Source organism: Cynocephalus volans, chromosome 3, assembly GCF_027409185.1.
Source record: "Cynocephalus volans isolate mCynVol1 chromosome 3, mCynVol1.pri, whole genome shotgun sequence".
Classification (NCBI taxonomy): Eukaryota; Metazoa; Chordata; class Mammalia; order Dermoptera; family Cynocephalidae; genus Cynocephalus; species Cynocephalus volans.
In genome coordinates, this window is record NC_084462.1 from 98,288,268 (window position 1) to 98,309,949 (window position 21,682).

At 39.8% G+C, this 21,682-nt stretch overlaps 1 pseudogene; it reads left to right on the plus strand.

Annotated features, from left to right (window-relative positions):
• The window catches only part of LOC134372631 (protein SET-like), an 87,674-nt pseudogene extending 71,233 nt beyond the window's left edge, over nt 1–16,441 (plus strand).
• Nucleotides 16,442–21,682: the final 5,241 nt, after the last annotated feature.

Consider the following 21,682-nt stretch of genomic DNA (forward strand, 5'->3'; position numbering starts at 1 on the left):
TAGAATGAGGGCTTTCTTCCAGTGTCCTCCTGATAAGTCTGATTTTGAAGATCATCGAGACAGTAATTGAAACAGCAAACACAAAAACTATCATCAAATACATCGTCCTGTGTAATTACACCATCATTACCATTGCTGTTAAGTTCCTTGAAACAAGATGACAGACATTACAGTAAACTCAAGTACAGTACTGAGAAAACACATGATAGATTATACTAAATGTGGCCTGAGGATGCCTCTGTACCTGAGTTCTTACATAACGAATGACAACTTAATTCAGTATGTGAACTAACTGAAAGCCTAACAAATAGCTGAGTCTCATTCCATCGTAGTAACCCAACTTCATTTTATCACAAGCAGCCAACTGATGAAGCCAACACCAAGCTATAACCAACCAAGTGTTTCTGTACCTCGCTTCCATTTCTGTCCATAAATGCTGACTTCCCACACTGTGGAACGGAGTGCCCCGAACCTCTCCTGGTTCTGAGGGCCGCTCGATTCACAAATTGTTCTTTACTCAATTAAACTGCTAAATTTAATTTGTCTGAAGTTTTTATTTTAACATGGGGCTGTTCTGGAAATGACTAGACTATTAAGGAATTAACTTCTGAGGAATTAGAATACAATAATCAAAACTTCAGCTCTACCAATAGCAATTCAATAGTTTTTAAATGATTTAGAAAATATTTTTTTTATTTTATTGTGCCTCAAAGGAAAATCTAGCTCTTGCGTTTCCTCACAGTGTGTGTTTTGGATAAATGGACAGAACCCATCACCCTGCTCATTAAAAGTCGAGAGATATTGCAGACAGATCATCTCTGCACGTAGAATAAAGCAGTCATGAGTAGCCTGAAAAAGCCCTGGGAGGTGAGAAACTGCACATTGGCTTCGTCTTCCAGCACACCTCAATAGAAAGTATAGCACTTCATGGTCAAACCTCTTCAAAGTGCTGGCAATGAACTTTGTGTACATTTCTTCACCTCCTATTCACTTTTTAAACTTTTTAAAAAATTATTTAATTGTGCAATAAATTGAACCTGAGAGGCTAACAGACATACAGCTACGTACCATCCAGATTTAGCAAATTATATCATTTTGAATCATTCACTTCTTATCTTTTCAAAAGAAATGACATTACTGGTGAATCCTTCAATTCCCGATCCATTCTTCTCCCTCCCTTCCTGGAGGTAACTTCCATCCTGGGGTGGTATGTATCTTTCCCATCCATGTTTTATACTTTCACAGCATATATATATATATATATATATATATATATACTTGAAATAAGTAGCATTATTTTGTACGTTTTCCAATTTACATAAACAGAATCATACTGCAGATATTCTGATACCTTATATTTTTTACCCAAAATTTTTTCTGAATAATTGTTTTTTCAATATTAATAGAGATAGAATCAATTATTTTATATTAACTGTTGTTTTGTATTCGAGTATATGATTTATTTAATTATTGATTTACCGATTGACATTTAACTGGCTCCCAAAATTTCCCTATTACAAAGTTTGTAGGTTTAATTGCTATTTTGAATGGGACTGTTTTTAATATACATTATTACAGTTTTTTAGTTGACATCGATTAGTTTATAGCAATGACAGTAACTTAGTGCTAAGGGTTTATAAGCTCCCTTGGATTTTGTACAGTATAGTCATGTGTCACTTAATGACGGGGATATGTTCTGAGAAACGTGTCATTAGGCAATTTGGTCCTTGCGTGAACATCATGGAGTATACTTACACAAACCTAGATGGTATAGTCTACTGCACAACTGAGCTATATAATGTAGCCAATTGCTCCTACATGAGTGATGTGTTGCTCTATGACATTATGACAGCTACAATTTCACTAGGTGATAGAAATTTTTCAGCTTCATTATAATCTTATGGGCCCACTGTCATATATGTAGTCCATTATTGACCAGAACATTGTGATGCGACACATGACTGAATATCCTCAAATAACGAAATTGATTCTTCCACACCAGTCTTTATACCTCTTATTTCTCTTTCTTATCTCCCTGCACTGTCCTGACTGTTCGGGAAAGTTTTGAACAGAATCACTGTTAACAACTAATGTTGTCTTGTTCCTGACTTTAAAGACAAAGTGTCTAACATTCAGTCATTAAATAGGACGTTCGCTGGATGTTTTTGGTACTGATTCAAATTTTTTTAAGATTATAGGTTAATATTTATAGGTTTCAGATTGTCTCTACCCTTAGTCAAGATTGATAAATTATTTTTCACTATAAAATTGTACATACTCTCTACATTTTCAAACTGTTGACATAAAGGATAGTCTCACTATTGTTTTCAGTCTCTATGCTGTCTATATGGTGTTCACCCTCTCATTTTATAGTCTGTTTCTCATGATTAATTTTCCAGAATTTCATCTATTTCATCATTCTTTTTAAGAACTTGATTTCATCCTTGTTAATCTTCTTTGTTGTTTCTTGGATTTACATTTTATTGATTTCTGTTTCTACCACTAGTATTTACTTCCATCTACTTTTGGGAGTTTATCTTTTGTTGTTTTCTCCAAACATTTTTGAGTGAAAGAGTTAACTCATTTTTCAATCTTTCTTCTTTTTTAATATATGCATTTAAAGCTATAAATGTCCTTCCAGGTGCCACTTTAGCTCAATGCCACAAAAATTGTTATAAATTTTCTTTTATTTTTTATTATTTAGTTCTAAATATTTTATGATTTTCATTACGGTTTATTCTATGAAACATGAATCAATTGTGTGCTATTTATTTTTCAAATTGGAAAAGCAAAAGAATATTGATCAGAAGAATATTGATTCCACAATATTTGTTTTATCTTTTTCATGGTCTAGTGTGTCGTCAGTTTGGAAAAACAAAATTCCAATATGAGCACTACGGGTCCAGAATTATCTGTGTTTGCATTAGATCCAGCTTTTGTGACAGACGGTGATTCTTAAGAAGGCTGTATCTTCCCTTCCCCTTTCTCCAGGTTCTTTGCTGTGAGTCACAGCATACATACGACTAGCTCTAGTGAATATAATATGAGTGCGAGGGTCATGTCTCTTCCAGACAGAGGCAGTGAAAAGCCACGCATAATTCTCTGCTCTCTCTTTCTCTCCTACAGTGAATGAAGAAGACCACTTGTCCCAGATGGTGAAGCTAAACAGTAGTAAGCCTCCATTAGTCTCTGTGGATGCATAGTCCCAGATTCGTTTGGACAAAGTATGAGTGGGAAGTGAGTCATGACTACTAACTTATTGAAATTTTGTGGATAAATGTTTTAGCAGCATCACCTCTCCTAACCTCACAAATATGGCCTGCTATTTGTTTTGTTCAAATTTTTCTTATTCTTATCAACTTGTCATTTACTTGATATATTAGTTTCTGAGAAATGTATGTTAAAACTATTATGATTATATATTTATCAATTTCTCTGTGTAATTTTGTCAGTCTGGGATTTATATATGTTTGATGCGTGCAGATGCAATATCGAATTTTGGGGGTATTATTATATAATGATACTATATCACCTATAATGGCTTTTATCTTAAATTTATTCTATGACATTAATATGACATTGATGACATTGCTATAGTGACCTAATTTCATTTTGCTTAATATTTTCCTGCTACATCCTTTTCCACAATATATATATACACACACATGTGTACATGCAAACATATTCACATATATTAATATAGCTGGAATATATTTTCACCCATTCTGAGAATCTCTTAATGTCTTCAAGCTGTTCATACTGGTGAGAACTGATATATTTTTACTTGGTTCTACCCTTGTGTTCTGTGTTTTTATGATCATATATTTTCTTTGTTTCTTTATACTCCCTTCCTGACTTACATTGGATTGATCAAGTTTTCTTCTGTCTTTGTGCCTTGATTACTTGTAAGGACTACACACACACACACACACACACACACACACACACACAGATACACACACACATGCACACATGTACACACACACTCTTTCCTTCTCTGTTATGCTCAGGGTGCAATGTGTTTCTACTATCTGAAGATTAAGCTTTTTATAAATTAAGGAAAATTCTTGAATTATCTCTAACTACTTCATTCAGAAATTGAGACCCTCAAGCTCTAGACAGAAATCTTGGAATTAAAACATATAATTTCTTTGGACTCAGCTCCCAAAATTTAAACAATTACCCAAAGCTTCCAGTTTTGCTCTTAAAATTTCTAATTCTATCCCCTGCATTCCATGCTCTGCATCGCCATCTTTGTTTAGACCCTCAGCTTCTCTCACCTGGAGAACCATAGACTCCTCGCAGATGTCCCTGTCTGTCTCAAGGTGTCCCAGGCAACACAGTAAACTATAAAAAATAATGATAAATTGCTGTATTAAACCAGTGAGTTTTAGGGTGGTGCTATGGTCTGAATGTCTGTGTTTCTACAAATTTCATATGTTGAAACTGAATCCCCAATGTGATGGTTTAAAAAGTTAGGGCCTTTGGGAGGTGATTAGGTAATAAAGGCAGAGCCCTCATGAATGAGATCAGTATCCTTATAAAAGAGGACTGAGGGAGCTTGTTTACCCCTTCCACCATGTGAATACACAGCAAGAAGCCATCGTCTGTGTGTGTTAAGTCCTCATCAGACACTAAATCTGCTGGTGCCTTAATCTTGGACTTCCCAGACTTCAGAACTGTGAGCAATAAACTTCTATTGTTTACAAATTACCCTAAGTGAATAGATATGATGTTGATGGGGGGGGAGGAGATAGAAGGAGAGGGGAAAGGAATTGGTAAAGGGATACAAAAATCAACTACATTGTATATTGATAAATAAAAAAATTAAATTAAATTAAAAATAAATAAATAAATAGATAGATAGATAAATTACCCTGTCTAAGGTAATTTGTTATTAACAGCTGAACAGATTAAGACAGGCAGTTTCTTATGCAGAAATTGATAACTAGAATACTTTCATGTAATAGATAGTCAATAACTAGTTGTTCCACTGAGAAGGAAGCTGACACTTCATAAGCTTCCACTGGGGTAGCTTACATTTGAGTTTCCTGTAATTTAGAAATCCAGTTTATTTCTAGGAAAAGTAATCTATTCAAAGTCCATCTGCTGTAGACTGGATATTTGTGTTTCCCCAACATTCAACATATGTTGAAATCTAATTGCCAGTGTGATAATATTTAGAGGTGGGGCCATTAGGATGTGATTAGGTCATGAGAATAGAACCTTCATGAATGAGATTAGTGCCCTTATAAAAGAGACCCCAGATAGCTCCCTCCCCGCTTCTGTCATGTAAGGAGATAGTGAGAAGATGGCCATCTATGAACTGGGAAGCAGGCCCTCACCAGGCATGGAAACTGCCAGTACCTTGATCTTGGATTTCCCAACCTCCAGAACTATAAGAAATAAATTTATGCTGTTCATAAGCAAACCAGTCTATGGCATTTTTGTTATAGCAGCTCAAATGGACTAAGTCTCCATTTGAATAAAACACCCAACTGAGCATATGTGCTAAATAAATGGACAATTTATGTATTAGTCCATTTCTGTTGCTTATAACAAAATACATGGAACTTGGTAATTTATAAAGAAAATGAAATTTATTCCTTGCAGTTTCTGAGGCTGAGAAGTCCAAAGTCCAGGGAACACATCTGGTGAGAGTCCTTGGTGGTAGTGACAATGATCCCAGGTATCACATTGAGAAATGGCACAGCAGAGAGAGAGCCTAACCTCCTGACTCACTCTCCTTTTAAAGCCCTCATAACCATGCCCCTGAACACCATTATTAATCCATTCACTATGGCATGGTCCTAGAATCGAATCAGCTCTTCAAGGCTCCACCTTTCAATTACCATAATAGGACTTCTCACCCTCAACAGCTAGAGGGGGGATGAAGCCTCAGTGAGGTTGCAGGGGCATCCAGTCTACAGCAATTTATTTTTCAATTATTTCTTGGCTACATCACACTCCTTGAGGATGTTAAGCTAGAACCCATATAAAAATTATATCTATCTGCTTAACAAGTTGGAGAATTAAATGGATTTCACCCACAAATGAGACAATTGAACAAAATGAGGTTATAAAGTCCAGGCCAATTGTTATTTACCCATCATCCCTTAAGGTCAATTCTAAAGCAGAAAGAATGTTCCTCAGTGTTGGAGTCCTGGTCAGCCTTGTACCTCAGACCCTGAAGTGTCTGCTTAGAAGACCAACAAAGGCAAATGTCAGATAGGAGATAGAATCAGGTATCCTTAAATGGTTCTTTTGGCTTCACTTTCCTGAGAAATGATTGGAGATACGGTCAAGAACTAACTTCAGTAAGAATGAGCTTCCCATCAAAAAAAGACAAATGGTTTGTAGGGAGGAGTCCTGTATCTACTAACATTGCATAACCATCAGTAAAACATGGCTCCAACTGAGCTTTGAATAAAAGTGAGGGGACATGAAAGTGATGTTCTCCAGATAGCTGAGACACAAAGGCTGGCCTGGATTGTGAGGTTTAGTGTGCTGAAAATCTTTTATTTGCCATTCAGATCTATTTTCCACACTGCTCCAAACCCAGGAGGCTGACGTGCCTGAACACAATCAAATGATTGCACTGATATCTGACTTCACATTGGGTTCAGACAATGGAAGGCTCTAGCAGGAAGTCAAAAAGCAGTGGGGAAAGCGGGGCATTAATCCTCTAGCTCCACTCCTGAAGGTTGCTGACATTTGGCTGCCTCCCTCTGCTGAAGATCACAGCTCTTGTTAGGCGGCCTTATCCACACAGTTTTGTCTGTGTGGGTTCCAGAAACAAGTCCTTCCCTTGCCTCTTCAGATGCAGGGGTAGTACTACATCTATCTCCTGTTGTTTTCCCTAAATCCTGTCTGCACCTTCATTACATTCTTCATATAACCCAAACTGAGTGTGCTGGACTCTGACGACTACAGATGGTATATGCTGTCATGCCGTTCTGTCCCCACCCTACCTCCCCATGACCAAAGATGTACCCTAAGTGTGTGGTGAGAAGAGACAGGAAGAAAGCATGCCATTTCCTACCACAGCTTCCGGCACAGTTTTTGAGCATTCCCTACTTGGGGATTACACAGATAGGTTTCCCTGGGGTGGCCACACCTCTTGTTTTAGATAACAGACCCCAACATTTAGGTCTTCTGGCATACAGACTCTACACATTTCTTCCGTTTCTCTCCCCTGACCCGTGGGGACTGGATGAAGAGTTGGCCCAGCTGAACTAGGCTAGCAAATCAAAAACTAGATCACTAAATCTAACAAGAAGGTGAAAAGTGGGATCTAAACTGTAGTCCCAGAACACAGGAATAAGGAGAAAATAAATGAGGTACTTCAGAATAGGTAGAAGGGAACTGAAGAGAGAAAGCTCCTCAGAATTTTTTTCTATTGTTCTTGGTTTATTTATGTGAACATAGTGTATTTAATGGGACTGAAGAGACTAGACAATGTTTTCCCAGGAATTTCCCATTTCTTTCTCCTTACAAATCCAAGCGATTCTCTCAAGCCTGCCCTTAGCAGTGGCTTTCATGCTGAATTCCAGGGAGCTCTGGGTTCCATAGAGACAACAAAGGAAACTTTTTGTGGGTGAGGGAAAAGTTGAGCCGATGGGGCTCCTGGTCAGTGGTTGTCCCCAGTCTTGTGCACTCAAATTAGCTCTTTATTTATTTTCCAACTTGGGATCTATATTGCCTTTTATTTTTTTAAAGGCAAGAGAGAGGAGTCTGTAACTGTAAAAATAAAATTTAAAAAAGTGAGAACCACCACTTCTCTCTCTACCCTGTGATCCCTTTAGTTTTCTTACAGATTGCAGACTCCTAAGGTCTAAGGACAATCTTATAATCTTTTTGACCCCCCTACTTCAGTGCTTCTCAAAGCATTGAGGTAGAGCTGCACAATTACTCTGAAGCTGAGCATCTTAAAGTCGAAGCAACCCTAGTGGTCATCTCCTATAACCTTCCATTTGTCACACTATTCCTGAGAGGGACACGACCATTCTGTTATAACTCCAAGGACAGGCAGTTTTCTCTCTCAAGACAGCAGCCCACCTCACTGTTAAACAGCTGTAATAATTTAAATGTCTACAGTTACATGGCCCCAAATTATACCTCTGTCTGACTTGGAACATTCTGTCTTAAGACACACATAAAGTAAGTCTACACGGCCATGCTTCCGATATTTAAAATCAACTATTAAAGAATAAGTCTGTTCTCCAGTCTAAAATTTCTATCTAAGTTCTTCACTATACTTATATTAGTTCTTGTTTATCTGTGTCCCTTTTAAGAAGTAAGGCCAAAATTGGAATGATTTAGATGTAGTGTGACCAAGAAAAGTAGAACTAACCTGGATACCACACCAGTATTAGAAGAGCCGAAAATGTTATTACATTACTTTTAGCAACTCCATCACACTGAGAGTTCATTTATACTTTGTGGTAAATAAATGCCAATGCCTGTTTTTAAGCCATCTTTATCTATCTTGTCCTCAGCCAAGTTTATTTTCCTAAATGTAGGATTACATATCTATCCCTATTCTGTTTTATTCTACAGTTTCAGTCCATCAGCATAGCTTGTTGGAATCCTTTTTTAAAAATTTTTTACTCCATTATCTAACACACTCAACATAGTTTTGTGGCATGTCTATAGACAAGTTAATTTATAGTGCTTTACTTCAACTAGCATCCAAATCATGAAGTTGCCAATCACACCTATGCAACTGCTTAGTCAATATATTAGAAAATAGTAAGCAATGCCCTCTATTGTTATTGAAAAGAAATTAATAAGCAAACCATCAACTTATACAAGACTGTACTACATCATGGCATCCAAAGCAATGATTATCAGATCTCCCTTAATAGAGATGAAAAGTTAAGAACCTTTAGCCAATGAGCTGAACTGGCCGTGGGAAACAGGTAAAGGCATGAGCAAAAGTGGCCCTGAAAGCATGACAGTGGCAGGTCAAAGAGCAGAAAATGCTGCTTTGATCCTTTCTGATCGACTGAGTCTGGAGAAAACAGGAAGACTGGATCTAACTGAACTGTCACTGTTTAGGGACAGGGGCAAGCAAAGAGTTTTTCCTCCAGGTAGGATAGAATGATCTACATCAGGCCAAAATTACCATTGATAATAACCAGAAAAAAATCATTAACTACAAAAAAGTCATATATTACAAGGTACCTGTGATGGCTAATTTTAGGTGTCAACTTGACTGGGCTAAACAATGCCGAGATAGCTGGTAAAACATTTCTGGGTGTGTCTCTGATAGTATTTCTGGAAGAGATTAGCATTGGAATCAGGAGACTGAGTAAGGAAGATCCATCTTCACCAGCGTGGGTGGGCATCATCCAATCTGTTGAGGGCCCAAACAGAACAGAAAGGCAGAGGAGTGGTTAATTTACTCTCTCACATTTTAGCTGGAACATCCATCTTCTCCTGCCCTCGGACATTGGAGCTCCTGGTTCTCAGGCCTTTAGACTCACTCTCGAATTTACAGCAGCAGCAACTACCCTTCTCTGCCCACCCCCTCCCACCCACCCTCCGTTCTCAGGCCTTCGGACTTGCACTGGGACTTACCCCATCTGCTCCCCTGGTTCTCCTGCTTGCAGATAGCACATCATGGGACTACTTGGCCTTCACAATTGGGTGAGCCAATTCCCATAACAAATCTCTTATGTATCTGTATATATCCTGTTGGTTCTGTTTCTCTGGAGAACTCTGACTAATACAGCACCAGAGAGCTGCACAGCAGTAAGCACTACAGGGAATAAAGGAAAAGAGAAAGAGGAAGCTCTCTAGGTTCTGGTATTTGATTTTCTAAATACCAATTAGATGTAGAGTCACATTTAGTTATTGACACTATTATAGACACTGTAGATACATCGGGAAACAGAAGAAAGACTCATATTTGTAGTACTTATATTCTAGCAAAAGGAGATGGAAAATAAGCAAATAGATATATGATATCGCAGGGAGCATAAGATATATGTGGAAAATTAAAGCAGGGTGAGTGGCGGAGAGAATAGCCAAGGCACGGGTGAAAAGAGAGTAATGAAATTTTTTATGGGATGATCAGAGAAGACCCCCTTTAATAAGGTGACTTTTGAGTCACTGAAAGAAATGATGACCTGTAATGCCATTGTAGCCCTGCATTTTAGGCTTAGATAAAGGAAAAACTAGACAAAATCAAGTTAGACTATAAATGTAAAATAAAATAGGAGGAGAGGGATATGTAAACTCTATTAGATATGCATCTCCAGCAGTTTTTCCTCTTTAAATGGGGTTCCCTTTGCATTTATGGCCTGAGAGTCATTATAGAAATGGGAAGAGAGGTAGAGAGAGACATACAATATCTGTACCCACAACTTATATTAGTTTATCAATGAGCTGACTCTAAGTTCCTTTATCCTAAGATAATTCTTCTTATTTTGACATTGGTTTGACTTAAAGTGAAAAGATTTCTCAAAACTGGCTATGAAATTGGGAAGAATTGCAGACTTTTAGGCAAAGAGACTGACACAAGAGCAGCCTATTTCACTACAGCCCTGGTTCTGATCTACTCTCAAGGCCCGCCATGTGCCAAGCCTTGCTCTGTCACCTCACCACTCAGTCACTCAGCCCAACCATGGCTTCCACCACCCTATTTTTGGCTGTGCTAAGGAAGATGCTTGGGAAGGGCAAATTGCCTGCTTCCAAAACTAGAATGCAATACTGTAGGCTACCCTCTTCTGATAGCTGTTTGATGATGTTCTCCTAACGATAACAGTTTCTGCAAAGACTTCTTGATTTACATTTCTTTCTAGAAGAAAAACAAATGTGTAAACACTATCACTGTGCTCTTACAAAGCCACAGTTATTTACTTTCTTTTATTCTACCAAGCATCTTGTGCCCAGGAGGTTTGCTGTCTGTTTGAGGAGATAACACACACACACATGAAGGCATCTGGGGAGGGCATGGGAGGCAGCAGGAGTCAGATAGAGGGTCATTCATGTGAACTGAACTAACCAGTGGCTGGTTCATGAAGGGGATGCCATGGGATTTGGAGCATGAAAGACTGATGAATGTGGCCAAGGAGGGCATTGCCATGAGAGGAAATTCACATGTACAGATGCAGAGAAGAAAGTATTTGTGGCATGTAAGGGGACAAGGAAGAGAAGGAAGAGAATGACTCCCCTGGAGCCCTGAGTTTTGCTTTGATGGAGACCCAGATACTCTGTCTGGAGACCCCACCCAAGGATATCCATGGCTCACAGGGAACTTTTCTTGTGGAGAAAATAACTCACATGGCCCTCTGCCCATCACTGCCACCACCATAAAACAACAAAGGACAGACATTAGGAGAAAATAGCTCATTTCCTCATCCTTCGCATAAAGTGCCAGTTTTCCAAGGGTAATTTGGTAAATTAATAATTTTCCTGTGTTACGGGATAGGCAAGTTTCTTTAATAAACAACAGGTCTCTAACTTGAAGGAAATACTCACATACTTATGTGCTTAAAGAGGTCATATTCAATTCCCCAGTGTTCAGAGGTATCCTTCGTGGGCCAGGATGGAAAAGCAGAGTTCTTCTGATGGCCACAGCCACATGTTACCTGTCTCCACTGAAAAAGGCCCTAAACTGCCAAGAACTTAAGCCAAGAAAGACCAGTAAGGGTACATTTCTCTTTCAAGGTGGTGCAGTAGATACAAAGCTGTTCTGTCTGAGGTTTGTGAAGCTGCTTGTGCACGAGCTGGATTGTGAATTTGAATGGCAGCCAATTGTAAGCCAGCAGTGCTGAAAACCCACTCTATACGTCCATGCCAACATGTATGCATGGCATCATTGTGGACAAAGCTGGTAATCAAGAGCATCCTGTGTGAGGACAATTGCATCATAGAATAAATACTGGGCTCAAATACCACAGCCCAAGATGTTTCCAAAGAAAGCTTTCAACATACATCATCATGAGCCTTCAACAGTGCTCTACTTGTGCTGCCTGAGGATTTCTCCTCCCTGTAGATGCAGAGTAGTCTTCTCTGGTGAAATGTAGCTAATTCCAAGCTTCTGGAAGCCTTAGATTTTTTTTTTTTCCTCCATGCAGTCAGAGAGAAGAGCGAAGTAAAGAGGTGAATCTGCAAGGGCTCTTCCAGCCTAGCTCTAGCTCTAGCCTACAAAAGAAATAATCTATGTCTCTCACTGTTCCTCTCTCTCAAAAATAAGCGTTCCCTTCCTCTTTCATCTCTTTCCAAACTTCTATCTCACTACTTCCCAAAGCAAATCCTTCTTGGCCAGCTGGTCCAATCACACTTCCCAGCACATACTGGACATTCTGGCCTCTATACCTTTATGCCTGACATTCCCTCTGCCCTGGAGTTCCCTTTCCTGTTCTCTCTGTCTAAATCAAATCCATCTCAAATAGCTCTTCCTCGGAGGAACTGCCCTGATCTCTGTAGCCTAATTGAAATTTTCCCGCCTGTTAGCTGCCATAGCTTCAGAGAGTGGCATTAACTAATAACTTTTAGCACTGGGTATAACATGCTGCCTTGTGTAGTTAATTATTATCTGTGAGTCAACTCCCTAACTACCCAAAGCTTATAAAGAGCATGGACCATTTCTGGTTTATTTTTTTATGCCTTAAAACCCAAATTTCTTTGTGTTTAATTTTTGAGTACATACCTATTGGTTCTCTCTATCAATGCAGACACACTTTAAATTTTTACACATGCAACATTTTTTTTAATATCTTGCTGTGCCCAAGACATATTTAATTTATGATTCAGAGCTAGTGCACTGAACACCTGAAGCCTAAACAGATCCTCCTATTGACTGATATGGTGGTGGATGCAGACTAGGAAAGAACAGAAGGGAGCATACTGCCAGGCAGGGTGAAGGGTGGAGGAAATCACAGGCCAGCCTGGACACTGATCTGGGGCCTGTTCAGTTCTAGCCTTACCCCACGGAGGTTTGGGGAGAAGCCTTCGGGCAGAATGAGGAAGAGAGGAGCGACCAGTCTGCTTCAATCCAAACTTTCAGCCTCTGCTAATCCTTCTCTGGGTGACTCTTGCTGTTCGGATTATATGCCATCTATACTGGACTTAATTCCTTCCTCATTTGGGGGTTCTTAAACAGTAGCAACTAAAAATTCACTTTTTGCATTGAGATATGCCATGAAATTCATCCTTTTCAGGAAAGGAAGGAAGGAAGAATCACAATAATACATTAATCTTTCAAAAAAAAAAAGAGAGAGAGAACAGAACCGCAGTTATTAGAGGTGACAAAAGAGGTGGAGGAGAGATGGCAAGAAACTAAAGGCCACAAAGATTGATTACAGTTTGTAAACATGAGTATACTAATTATACTGTTTTGATCACCATATATTGGACACAGTGTTGATATTCAATTCTGTACCCCACAAATACATATTATCAATTATCTTTCAATAAAAAATTGTCATTAAAAAAAGAAACTCATCCTTTTCAAAGGTACAAGTCAGTGATTTTTAGCATATTCACAAAGTTGTGCAACCACTACCACTAACTTTAGAATATTTTCATCACTCTAAAAAGAAATTCCATATTTATCAGCAGTCATGTCCAATTATCTCCTTCCCCCAACTTCTGAAAACCACTAATCTACTTTCTGTCTCTGTGGATTTTCCTTTTCTGGACATTTTAAATGGAATCATACAATATGTGGCCTTTTATGTCTGGCTTCTTTCACTTAGCATCATATTTTAAGGTGTATCTTCCTCATAGCATTTTTTTATGGATGAATAATATTCCATCGTATGGATATGTTATATTTTATTTATTAATTCATCAGTTGATGGAATTTTGAGTTGTGTCCACTTTTTGGCTATTGTGAATAATGGTGCTATAAATATTCATATACAAATTTTAGGAGGGATATATGTTTTAAATTCTCTAGGGTAAGCACCTGGGAGTGGAATTACTGGGTCATATAGTAACTAATTTTTTGAGGAACTGACAAACTGTTTTCCACAGCACTTGTACCATTATACATTCCCACCAGCAATGTATGAGTGTTCCTATTTCTCTGTATTATCACCGACAGTTCTTATCTTTTTTTCTGATTGTAGACATTCTAGGGTAAGTGGAGTCATATCTCATTGTGGTTTTGATTGGCATTTCCCTAATGATGTTCAGCTTTTTTTCATGTACTTTTTGGCCACTAGTATGTTTTCTTTGGAGAGATGTCTTTTACATTTTTTGCCATTTTTAATTGAATTATTTTTTCTTTTGACATTACATTGTAGGAGTTCTATATATATTCTCAAAAATCACTTTTAATCACATTTATCAACGGATTACCATAGCAGTTTCTTCTAACAATATAATTTGTAGCAGGTTGACTCCTGCATTTTTCAACTTAACTTTTACCTTGCTTGACAGTACAGCTTTCTCTCACAGTATTTTTTCCTATATCAATGTTCTCACCTGACCATGATCTCTACATCTGTGTAACAAAAAGAAAAATTACAAGCCACTTTTAAAGGTGAAAGAGTCACTTATTAATTGGGTCTATATTAGTTTTTAGTGGCACATAACAAACTGCCACAAATGCAGAGGCTTAAAACCACACACAGTTACTATCTCACAGTTTCTGTGGATCAGGAGTCTGGGCAGGGGTAAGATGGGTCCTCTCTGCTCAGGGTTGCACAAAGCTATAGTCAACCGTGCTACATTCTCTTTAGAGGCTCAACTAGGGAAAGATCCACTTTCCTGCTTCCTTAGTATGGAATGAGGAATGATAGGGTTTATTTCCTATAGTTTGCATCTTCAAGGCTAGCAGGAAAGAGTCTGTCACCTCAGGGAGGGCCCCAGTCCTTATTTTAAGGGCTTTCACCTGATTAAGTCAGGCCCACCCAAAGTAGTCTCCCTCTTAATTAACTCAAACTCAACTCACTTGGTGCCCTAGTTGTATTTGCAAAATTCCTTCACCTTTGCTGTATTCTACTGGCTACAAGTAAGTCTTGTATAACCTCCTACCCACATTCAAAGGGAGGAGGTTATACAAGGGCCTGAGTCATAGGGAGCTACCTAAGGAGTGTCTGCTACAGGATGCTAGCTGAGAAAGAGCTTTCTCCCACTAAGCAAAAAGAAACACTATGAGCTTCTATAGGTAAGGCCATTAAATGCTGTAGCTTTCCTGGCTATGGCAGCTCCAAAGTTATTCCTGTTTAACCATTTTTACCCAGTGACATAAAGCTGCAAAACAAATACCCATAAATGACATCATGAAAATCTTTTCAATACACAACAGTCATAAATACCACAATAACTAACTTTCATTAGACTGCCATATTTTTTGTAATTTTCACATTAACAATGAGAATAAGAGCTAATGCGTATATAGTGCTTTCTACGGTCCAATGCTTTATACATATGCACTCACGAACTCCCCTAATCAGTCCTAGAAATAGGTTTTGTTGTTGTTGTCGTCCATGAACTCTAGACAAGGAAAGTGGAGATAGAAGTCAGGCAGTCACACTGTAAGAAGCAGAGCCTGGACTGACCCCAGGATGTATGTTCTTGTGCCCACCATGCCGTCTGCCCAGCATAGAAAGTGTGAATCCAGATGTCATCAGGATGGAGAACCCCAGGCAAAGACATTTCCACTCTTTCAAGGGTCACTACAAAACTGTTCACTAGTAAATACGTAACAAGGAGAATAAAGCTGTTTAAAATACTAAGAGAGCACCTCATAGGTCCATTTTATAAGCTCCTTTTGTCAGAGAGTCCCACCAACTCAAACTGCTCTAAAGCAACTCCTGTTCCGAACATGCATGTACACAAGGTGTCAAACCATTCATCTAAGTGTCATCCTGTTAAGAGACAATGACGTGTCAGGCACCACACTGTGCAAAGGGAGCACAGTGGTGACAAACGTCATGATACCTTCTCCACAGAGATAACATTGAAGTAAGGAAAGACACAATAAAGACACAAATATAAATAAAATAGGGTAGCCATAGGTGCTATGTCAAGATGAAGACAAAATGATGATTGAGACTGGCACTCAGAGTTACCTCTTCTCTTGAGAAAAAATAAACACATGTAAGTCTGTCAAGAACCAGAATTAGTATTTTGAATCTTGGAAGAAGAAACACCTAAAGTAAACCAATTGAGGGAAAAATGGTAGATGGGGTAGCCTCTGGCTGGAGGTTGAATTCAGCCAGGTTCTCATGCACCTTCATGTCTCTCACAGTCCCAGCCTCCACCCTCTGCTGGCTGCTTCCACCCGTACCATCTTGCTCCTGATCACACCTCAGTTCAAATGACTGCCAGTGCCCAGCACTCCCACATTATGCCCAGCCAGTCACCTGTCCGGGAGCCCAGGTCCTCGGGTGTGGACCCTTATATCACAGTGGTCACTTCGTGGATGCTGATCCACCTGGGGTGGGCCCTGCTGGACAGTTCACCACTTTCCCTGTGAGGGTCCAAAGCTTTCCATCAGGCAGGCCATGCTTAATGGAACCTATAGGAACAGAACTGGGCTTTCACCAGGCAGCTGGGGCTGTCTTGGCCGTGAATTTCTAAACCAGACACGCCCACCCGAGCACCCCAGAGCCCACAGCTGGTTACACAGACACCCACCAGCAAACAAAGAACTGAGATTTAAGCCTTCTTTCACTACTCAGTGCTACTCTCCTTGCCTCTTACTTCGTGCCCTCACTTAACTGCCGTGGCTGCCCTTATTCAGGCCCTGTTGGCCTTGCTTCTTGTTTCTGGGTGCTTGAAATTGACAAGAGATTTTGGCATCCTAGAGATTGACTCTCACTCTTCTCTTCCTCCTCCAGACTCAACCCTTGGGAACCCATCCCAGGGTGAGCCAGCCCAGCCACTGCCCACGGACAGGCTTTCCAGGGTTATCACAAGAGGGTGGAGATGGGAGGCAGGCTGCTGAGAGATGAGGCTCCGGCTCCCCTCTGACACCTGAGCTGAGGGCAGGCTTACCGAGGCTGGGACTTAGGAGTGTGAGTCTGAAGGCCAGGGTCCCCAGAGACAGTGTCTCCAGCTGCATCCTCGGGCTCCCTGTCAGTAGGTAATTAGATCTTTGGCCCCATTGGTCCAGGTCAGGTCATCAATAGGAGGTCAAATAGCTCTGCCCTCCTGCCTCCCCACCACCATGTTCCACGGCCCCATCCTGGGGCCAAGTCCTGAGTAGTTATCAAGCTCCTCAGGAGATTCTGATCTGCCCCCCTGGAGAGAATTACTGTGATTAAAGGAAGATGGAAAGAGGTCCGAAAACAAAATAAACAAACGAATAAATAGCTTATTAAATGGTTTCCTATTGCAAGGAGAAGCTATTCATCAATCATGAAGGCTCAAATATCCTATTTCAGCTTATATTTTTTGAATATTTCCTCTAGATAATCCACTTGGAGGATAAAAGAAGTTCCCAGGAGTCTGCACCACTATTCGTGTACTTTCTTAAGTGATTTTGGTCAACAGTTATAAGACCTTGATTTCTGGCCTTGCTTTTCAAGTTGAAGAGCTGCTCAAAACAAGAGGATGAACTTTCAGGGAAACTGGGCCTGTGCCAGGGGGCTCTGACTCCACTCTAATAGGAAAGGGCTGGAGGGTTCTGTTTTTCTTCAGAATTCCTCAGGCTGAAGGCCTCATCAATACAGAGCTCTTCAGTGGGGTCTCAAGCAGAACTTTCCAAAACAGAGCAATTTCCAGAGTTATAAACATGTTGGCTGTTTTGGAAAATGTGAGAATCTCTGGTCATCATCAGTTTGTAACTGTTAAAGTTTTACAAGTGAGGTTAAAAGGAAAGATTTTGGTAGCAAATTTCTAGAATCAATATAACAAAGACAATTATCCCAAATTTGTTACTCTGCATAATATAAATAGGACATGTTTGTTCTTTGATGGAAATTCTTTTTCACACTCTCTTATTCTTCTAAAGAAGAATCCAGATATTGTTTGCTAAATCAAACTTATTTTGTAAAAAAATAAATAAATAAATACAGTCTTGAAAGCTCACTCCAAAGCAGTGGTAATGTTACCTGTTTACCCCAGATAGGCATGTCCCAGCCCCAGCAAGATGTGCACCTCCCCCCAGCAAACCCCGTGGGACATCAGAAGGGGCCATGGAAGCCTTAGGTGGGGAGAAGGTTGGAGCAGGCCCTGTAATGAAACCACTTCACACCTGTGGGTAAGCCTCCTGTAAGGACCACCCATCTCCCACACTCACTTCCTCCCTGCCTGCCCACCCACTTCAATCTCTACAACTGTCAGAATGCAACCATTTTAGAGCAGATTTTCTATTCTTAAAGCACTTCAGAATTTTCCTGCCCGACGAGTATCTGGTTTGTGGATTATTTCGCCTCAGACAGGTCCATTTGCATTTTTCCATGATGAATCGCATTTTGCCCCTGCCTTTCTCATTTTCCTAATTCCTTTAGGTTATTCTTTTGCTTTCTGGTGTGTGTCACATTTCTCTGCTCCAAATCATCTGCGAATTTCATTTTCATGTCCTTTCTCTCTCCCTAAGGTCGTTAATAAAGACAGTTCAGGTGAGATGGGAGGAAAGGCCAGCTTCCCAACCCACCCTGGAGACCACCCTCCTGAGCCAGCCCGGTGTCCTGAAGGCTGTTTACTTCCACCCAGCACATTTTTCCATCCACATGACAGGATGGGCAGCCAAGATGATCTGCCTTCCTTTATGCCACGTCTCCAGACCCTTTATTAACTGCCAAACTTCAGAATTCATGGATGGAACATCTGTTCCTGTCAGTTTTTATGGTGGGGTTATAGACAAAAGAAAAGGGTTTGCCTTCACCTCAAGAGCCACATGGGACATTGTTGTCAATTTAGTATGTGCAGCATAGATGCACAATCCACCCTCTCCCTATCCTGTGGACAATTACATCCACTTCTATACCACAAAGCATTCAGAGGGCTCCCTTCACTCGTCTTTTCACTGTGGTTCAGGATAAGCTCAGTGGCAGAGGATATAATATTGCAGACAAATTGGAAATTGGTCTGCAATGTTATATCCTCTACTACTGAGCCCCTGAATTCCCACTTTGTGCAAATTGAGTTCTGCTGATCAAGGTATGGCTTTGCCAACTGGCAATGACTGACTCTATGCAGGTCTTGGAACCAGGAAGGGGTTGAAATCAGGATGCTGTAGAAAGAGATGCAAAGTAGATCTTAAAATAATTTGAAGATAAGAGGAGCCCTAGAGAGAGCTCTTCTTTACATGAACTAGCTTCTGACACTAACTAGCTCTGTGGGATTGGCCAACTGCTTAACTTGCCTGAGCCAATTTTTTTAGTCTTAGCATGAGAGCTTTGAAGTAAGCAGTATCTAAGGCCATTTCCAGCTGTAGATTATTCTATCTAAATAATTGCAGAGTACAGAAAGGAGTGTTTCCTTCCCAAAAGACATTCTCACTGCAGAGAGGATGAGTCTAAAGCTGAGAGCTGGGGCTTCTTAGGAATTGTAGAGCTCTCTTGAAGATCTCAAAAGGCTGTTTGATTCATTTTTACTGTGGCATTTTTTTTCATAAGATCATGAAGACTGGCTCAAAGTCAGCCCTGGCCACAAACTATGAAGAATACAGACTTTGCCTGTTTTTACACATCAGCTTTTTAATGTACTTACTTGCTCATGTAGCTCCCACACTCCTCCTCGTTAGGGGTCTACCCTACCACCTAGTCTTAAGCACTTCATTCAGACGCTCATAAGCGACTTAAAATGTCACGTCCCAAAGGTACTTTCATCAATTCAATGACTCAAAAAAGGACTCCTTTGGGGTAAAATTTTATCCATTCCTTCTTGAAATATTGAGTACCTACTAATTGCACAGTGATAAGAACTGGGTATACAAAGACAAAACAGACATAGTCTGTACACTTGACAAGTTTGTGGTGTAAGAGGGGAGTCGAACAAGCGAACAGACAACTGTTAACATATTTATAAGAATGGTTTGTATGAGTTCAAGATGGGATGACCACATAATTTATAGTATCAAACAGGACATTTTTTAGAGTAAAGCGGTACAATATTAACTAAAATACATAAGCCAGTTCCATCATAAGCAGACCAGTATACAGAGTCGTCCTAGCTAAAGAGAAAATCTGGCTATTAAGTCCTCTTATGTCACTACTGAGACTAAGCCCCACATTACTCAGGTAAGACTCTCACCCCAGAGAATTAGGTGATGACCGACACAAAACCAGCAGCACTCTGTACTCCTTTTTCAGATGGCTGGTGATGGTCGTTTTTAAAACCATGCTATTCCTCTCTCTCTCTCTCTCTCTCTCTCTCTCTCTCTCATCTCTATCTCTCCCCCCTCCCCCCTTTCTTTTTTTACAAGTGGCTCCCCAGTAGAAGAGGTTGTTAGCAGAATCTCAACATAAAGCACTAGCATTCTAGGTGTCTATTCTATGAGAGAATAGCTTGCCCAGTCCCTTATGAAGCTTCTGCTCCTGGGAATCCATCGGTCTGATCACTCTTCTGGTATCCTTAGTACACCTCACTGTAAAGTCCTGAAAACACTACCCATGGAGTTGGTCCCAGAAGATAGAATTACAGGTGAGATTGTTTCTTCCTTATTCTAGGTCTTCAATGGTGGCTCCAAATCATACTGAATTTAATATTACACCCTTTCATGATTTTATGAGTTTGAAGTGCAGAAAATTACTTTCCCGCACCATTTGCACAGGCCAAGATTTTTCTGCCAGGCAGTTAGGTTCAAGAATTTTTTAAAAAAGGAAAAAAAGATTCCATTAGCTCTATGTTTATTTGTAATCAAGGTGCTCTCTTTCCCACTCTGTTGCTACAGATGCTGGATCTCTCATAAGAGTTTATTCCTTAGCCTTACCACTCAACACACATTATAAAAATTATCCTACTCTAGCAGTCCCTGAAATTTTCTTCTGAAAAGAACTAAAGCCTGGAGGCCTGGGTGAGCCCAAGCAATCCAACCATCTACCAGGCTAAGCCTTCCACACTAAAGTCACCTTTATCTTCCATCCAGAGGTACAGTCAGCCCTTCCCAACAAAACAGAGCGCTGTGGCCCATGACTTCCATTCTTCCACAGTTACATCATCCAGGAAAATGTCTTCTCCGTGGTAAGGAAATTCACAGTGTGGGTCTCATCCTGGCTCTCTATTTGTTATCCCAAATGACAATATAAGAAACAAATCAACATATTGCTTAGCTGGTAAATAACCCCACAATTTAAAGAGTCAAATATATGCTAATCACAACTCATTTTCTATCATGAATAACTGGTAAGAAAGAAAAGCAGAGGGACACCCAGAAGCTTAGAATGGGTTTAAAGGACTCCTAATCTAGGACCTCAGTAAATTGCATATTTGAGAGCGAAATAATAAAGGGGTACACTCTGGAGCCAGGAGCAGCACTAGTATCCCCTCCCTCACCACTTCTCAGTGTTGTATTATAGGTCGCAGCCAGCATAAGCAAACAAGGAGAAGAAATAAGAAGTACAAGAAATGGAAGGGAAAAAACAAAGTTTTCATTATTGGCAGATGATATTATTTCCTAAACAGAAAATTCAAGAGATTTTACACACAAAAAACAGTGTGAAAAGAAAACAACAAATGTGCATGCTAAGAATAATACACAAAAAACCAATATCACCCCTCTATTCCAGAAACAGCAAATTAGAAATTACAACTTTAGAAAAATTAGAAA